Raw genomic sequence first — 6,869 nt, forward strand, 5'->3', positions numbered from 1 at the left:
TTTATCTATCTCCTCCTCTAATAATAAACGAGATGAGGCAATCTCCTCTTAAGGTATTGCTGCTACTTCAGGAAGAATTTGTGGAAGTGGCAATGCAGCTGGTGGAAGGTTCTATGGAACTGGCAATACAACTTGGGGAACGTCCCTCTAAGCCAAAAATCTTAGCTTGGAGACATCAATCCGAGCTAATCTGGAACTTCTAGCCCTTATTGCTTGGTCTACATCCTGGAAGATGTGAGACAGTGGCTCATAGTCCAAGATTAGATGAGCGGCCTGCAATTTTCTGTCTTTGCTCACAAAAATCTCTGACCTCAAAAGGTAATTAAGAGCCTAAACATTAGTAAAACTGATCCTCAGAGCAACGTGGTTTTTATCTGCAGAAACATCGGAGAAGAAGATCATGGTCAGATCGGCAAAAAATTATCACTAAAAGAAGATGAACTGTCAAGTAAAAAGAATAAAGCTAAAAAGGCTAAATCCCCTTCCAAAGGCTCTAATCCTAAATGTACCACACTTGGATCTCCTACCCGAGTTGGACAATGAAGATCATCACTCCACTTTCTGGAGACAATCAGGTAGTCATCCTTCATGCCCTTATTAGACTTAGGGAGACAGGATATCAACCTAACGACCTTGGACTGGGACTTGAAGTAGTATCCCGCACCGGCGAGCTTGTGGCACTCGTACATGTGAACCACATCGTGCCACGTGAGCCCTAAGCCCAGCTGCTTATTCAGAACGTCTACACAGCCCAAGACCCTAAATAGGTTAGGGGCGCATTGGTAAGGGGTCAATCTATGGTTAATCAAATAGTCCCTAGTTATCCTACCCATGGGAAGCATCATTCCTCCCTCTGTGAAAGCAATCATGGGAATGACGACTTGACCCATGTCCCCATCAGTAAGTACTCGGTTCGGGGGAAAATATTCTAAAAACACCCCCTGTGGGATATGGTACTTAGCCCTAAAACCTTCCATCCCAGCCGATGAGTCTACTAAATGCATGAACCCTACCCATCTAAATAAAGAAAGGCCGAAGAGAAAGGCCAAGAAGAAAAAGGAGACTATAAAGAAATAAAGACTTACGGGAACACATATGTTAATCTCTAAAACTTTCAGAGATTTTTCAAAGACTTCTTACAGGAAATAGCTATGGAGACTCAAAAGTTTAAAGCGTTTTATGAGACGGGGCGCTGGAATTCTCTGAAGCTTTTGAAGATTTGTGAAGAAAAGAAGAAAATGGGTTCCCTCAAGGCTTTATATAGAGGGAGAAGATGAGTGGGAATACTCCCGCTCAAAATATTAGGAAAAATGTCAACCATTGGATTGCCGTTTCACGGTTGGATGCGAGGGACATAAAGGCGCCTGGAGTAATTAATAATGCCTTGTAGACTACGAAGCGTCAATGACAATTATGAGACATGTAAAACTGCATTCTCACACGTGTAAATCAAAAAAAATCAGTTGATCTTATCTCTTAAAAATCAAAACCCCACTTTTTCTCCTTGGATGGGAGGGAAAAACCGGAGTTTTAAGGAGCTATTGTAGGGGCAAGGGCCCAAAATAGTATATTGGGCCTTGAGCCTTGTCCGAGGATATTGATAGGTCAAAGAAAGAGCAAATAGTTGTTAAATGTTCCCAATTAAAGTCTCAAAGATGGGAAACAAGTGAGAGGTTGTCCGAGGAGGAACTACTCCTTGGATATGATGAATATAGGTCACAATATGTACTCTATCAATTAGCGTAATCCTCCAAGAAGCTCCAATGATAGAGACATGCCTCTCGAACATACGAGAAGGAAGGAAATCTAAAAATATCTAAGGGAAAGCTGCCACTACCACATTAAATGCACTATAGCTACTTTTCTGGCCACGTTTATGTGGAGAAGACCTCTGAACAGCGCTACCTTGGCTACCACAACATACAAAGAACCAGAAAGGGTGTCTGATAGGATAGGTACTCAAGTAAGGGCTTGGATGATCAATAGGTGGAGGGTGAAGATGACCCAAAAGAGGATATATATAAGGTGAAAAACTCTTCATGGAGAAGGGAGGGAAAAAAAGAGAAAGAGAACATGGTAGCAATCCAAATTGTCTCTGTATCCAACCATGATCAATATGTATATAATTATGACCTCCTCGGATTGAAAGTGCATTAATATCAATACTTCTTATTCATGCTTGATTGTCATTTTAATTCAATACTAGCCGTTATTCAACTCATTAGGGCCTAGTTCTTGAACCCACTCTCTACAAATTTATTGTATTAGGCTCATTGGGCCGAAATCCCACACACTTTGGGTTTGGGCCACAAACCGAGACCCTACATAATCAATTTTGCTCTTATATTTCTTTATTGTATAACCATATATATTTTGTTTTGTTTCAATAGTTTATAGGAAGTGAATCTTATGATTTTTTTAATAATTTTTGGCTTTTAGAAAGTTTTAACATTTGAATTTTGAGTTACTTTCTTGCAAAATCTAAAACTATTTGGTAAACTTCAATGACTATAGCCATGAATTATTCTTTTGAGAGTAACATATCTTTCTCTTATATTTTTCTATTGTGTAATCACACACACACACACACATACTTTATGTGTGTGTGTGTGTGTGTATATAATTTGTAGGTTTTGAATCTTTTGTTTCTTTAATATTTTTTGCCTTTTGTAATTTTTAACATCGGTATTTTTTGGGTTCATTTTTTTGCAATATCTGAAACTTTTCTGGTAGATTTCAATATTTATAACTATGGATAATTTTTTTTGAATGTAACTCATCTTTCACTTATATTTCTCTATTTTGTAGTTATATACATTTTTTTTTTTTTCAATCATTTCCAAACAGTTAATCTTTTGATTTTTTAATATTTTTTGAATTATTCTTTAATTCAAATATTCTTTAATATTTGAATTTTTGAGTTACTTTTTTGCAATGTCATCAAATTTTTTTGTAAGTCATTGCACATTCAAGTAATGGATTCTTCATCAAATTGTAACACAAATTGAAATCAGACAAGAGCAATTCATGCAATGGTATAGTTTCATAATCAATTTAATATTATTTTAGTCTACAACACAAATAGGCAGGTTTCCATGCGTAACACGAGTTAGCGACTAGCAAGGGTGGAGCCAGGGGTCTCGAGAGGGGGCACTTGCCCCACTTGGCCCCACAAAAAAAAAAAAAAAAAAAAAAAAAAAAACTGTTAATATTTACTTAACTTGCCTTAATGCATTTGAGGTAAAAAGATAGAACTATTACTAATAAAAAGTTATAAAAACATAAACAAACAATCAGCTGCTTGCATGAGATGATTGGGAGCATAGCCCACTTTTGCCATCTTAAAATATGAGCCCATCATATATTAACATAACCCAATTCTATCATTTATAAAAAATAAAAAAAATTAAAATAAATAAATAAAACAGATACCTTGATGCGTGTCTAACTTATAACCTCATATTGTTTGATTTTCTACTCTCTTTCTTAGGTAACTTTTTAAATGCATTTCTTGTATTGAAGTATAAATAAATGGATAATAAATAGGATGGTTTTTCAAAAATAAGTTTGCATGTTAAGCTAAAATAAATAGACCTATAACATATAGTTTTACAAAAATAATAGAAATTTACCTAAGTTGAAATTTATGTCTATCTAACAAGTAAAAATCTTTTAATTCGTAAGTAAAGTTATAACTTTTTTTATAATTAAAATTTTCAAAGGATTGTTGGGGGCGCTTTTTTTTTTTTTTTGTTGCTCACATGATATTTAGGAAGTCAAGACCGAGACTCAACTTTAGGCTTCAAACATGGCCCAAAGGCTATCGGTGAAGTGTGAAGGCCCATTTTGCACAAGGTTCGGGTTGCATCCAACAAATTTCATAATAAGGCCCCAAAAATACCTCCTGCAAAGATAAGCTAACACAAAGGATCCCACCACAATAAGTACTTAGATAATAGTCTAGTTGTAAAAAAGAAAAACGTCCAATGGTAGATGTTTAGAAAATTAATAAATGTATTTGCATAGTAAAAATTATGCATTTTCTCCATAGTCGGTTAAAATAAAAGTGGGCTCATTATAACAAGTACACAAGAGGAAAAATGATCCAGCAGTGAATATGACAGACCTCCAACATTAACGTTTAATTAATTAATAAATGTGTTTACATGATAAAAATCATATATTTTCCTCATTATTATTAAGTCAACATAAAGGAAAACTCCCATAGTATCCAAGACATTATGGCCTTCATTGTAATAGTAATAAAAAAGGATTAAAGGCTTTACAATTACAAGTAAAAGAGAAAAAAAATAGGATGGAATAAAGGGAGAGAAAGAGTGTCCATCTAGTGCAACAAATGTTTAAACAAAATCTCCATTAGTCATATCATGCCCATAATGATGACTATATGTATAGTAATTGATGGGAATGACTTTATGGAAAGTATGAGTGAATATATGGAAATATGGAAGAGAGATGAAGTGGTGTTTAGCCATTTTCGGGTATGGTGTAAAGAGGGGCTATTTATGACTATTTTAAGGTGCTGGGATTTTCTGAGAAGATGGAATGTGATGTTTATGGGTAAGTGTATATGAGCATTTATGGACTAAAGGCTAGTATATGAACTAAGGGAATGACTTATGGGCTGAAAATAGCATGATGGGTGAGGAATTTTATGATAAGATTGTTGTTCTTGATGAATTGATGGTGGTTCCTTTTATAGTGAAGCTTAAGGGATTGATTAGCAAAATTTAGAAAGGACTAGGTCGACAGCAGTAAAATCACAGAATATCTCTTCTGAGATTTGGCCCAAAAATGGTGAGACTTGCTCTTTGGGTGTTTTGCTTATTTGGGTAATGCAACTAGAGGTTGAGATTCTCCTAATCTAGGCATTAAATGCTGGGATTTGGAGATTAATTTCATCCAATAGGATTAGAGCAAGTATGAGGACTAGAGATCTTGCCTGCTACAACTAGGATTAGAGCTCAAGGGGTTGGTTGACACTCCAAGCCAGGTGTCAACCATTGATGCCTCTGTTGGAGCTTCTGCTGGACACCCCATTATGCCATTCAAACCACTTTTTCCTAATTTTCCCCTTTTAGGATTCATGGGCTTGGTTCATGAATCAATCACATACATTTTTAGTAATAAAATAAACTATTTAGTTAAGAATTTCATGAGCTTGGAAGTCTTGGTTATGGCTTCCTTGAGTTTTGACCAAAACTTGGAGAAGAAGTATATTTATTACCATTAGCTTTTAGGTGTCAGCCCAACCTCTAGTACTGTTCACATTAGAGTTGGTAGTGGCAAAGAGGCTAATTGGACAGGTGGTCAACTCCTAATTTGGTTTGGGAGCTTGGTTGCTTCTTGAGATGCTCTCCAACAGAGGCAGAACTAAAGGGAGTTCTCTAGTTGGATCAGTTTGCACACATGAGCTGTTTTGTCTGAGATTTCCTGTTAGGCTTGGCCATGAGGGCTGAGCATTTTGGTGGGTCTTTGGCTTGGTGGTTCTCTCCACTTAGGCCTATCCTTTAAGCCCTACAAAATGGACAAAGCTACCATAGATTACCATGGATTTTTATTCCACATGGGCTTTAGTTGTTAGTAAAAATGAAATGTATTTATGAGCTTTAATAAATATTTATGATAGGTTTTGGGTATTAATTTCCATGGGCTTTAAATAACAATTTGAATGGCTTCTCGTAATTTTTGCCATGGATTATTTTGTAAATGATATTTTCTTTGGGCCTCTTAAATAATGACCTCCAATATTTCTTGAGAATAATATTTAACATGGGTTTTAAATAGATAAAATATCCACGGGTTTCAAATAAAATATGGTAACAACCACTACAATAGAATAATGTGATATTCTCATGAGTTCTTCTATAGATAATCATAATGGGCTTGTAGGATAAATAATTATCATGAGTTTTGAAAATAAATATTATGGATGTTGTGATATAAATAATGACCATGAGTTTATAATATGATATGAAATAAATAAATGTCATGGGTCTAATATGAAATAAATAACTTTCCATGGGATTTTATAAGATGATTACCATAGGTTTTGAGAATAGATAATTGCCATGGATTCCATGGGCTTGTAATATCATAGTAATGTTTAAAAAATTAAAATATTGTTCATCATTGGACTTTAAAGTGAAATACTTATGATATAGTATTTTGCCAAGTATTAATAAATTTGGGCTTTTGATAAAATAGTGCCAAGTAGTTAGCTTGGCTTTTAATATTGCCAATATGAATTAGGCTTTTGATATTACTAATGAGAACTGGGCTTTTGATGTTGCCAACGAAAATTGAACTTTTTGATATTACCAATGAGAACTGGGCTTTTGATGTTGTCAGTGAGAACTGGGCTTTTGATATTGCCAGGGAGAACTAAGCTTTTGATGTTGCTAATGAGAATTGGGCTTTTTAATAAATAATTTGCCATGAGATTGAATCATGGGCTTTGCTTGCGGGATTTGAATTCTGTTGAAATCGCCATAGGTTTAAACCATGGGCTTTAATCATGGATTTGAATTCCATCGATAAAATTGTTTTGCCATGGACTTGAATCATGAGCTTTTCAAATATTGCCAAGTATAAGTATTCTTGGACTTTAAATAGAATGGAAAGTGTGCATTGGGCTCATAGGACCGGTTTTGGGCTTAACTAAATAATGATAACAAAATTGGATAAAATATGAGTTTTTTTGGACTTTTTGTGATAGTTTATATCATGACCCAATTTAGATAATAAGATATGAAATATTTGTGGTTAACATAATAATAGGGAAAAAAATATTTGGGAAAGCCCAATAACTTATCAATGGTGTTTGAAAATAAATAAGTGGTATTTAA

This window comes from Quercus lobata, chromosome 12, assembly GCF_001633185.2.
Source record: "Quercus lobata isolate SW786 chromosome 12, ValleyOak3.0 Primary Assembly, whole genome shotgun sequence".
NCBI classification, from domain to species: Eukaryota; Viridiplantae; Streptophyta; class Magnoliopsida; order Fagales; family Fagaceae; genus Quercus; species Quercus lobata.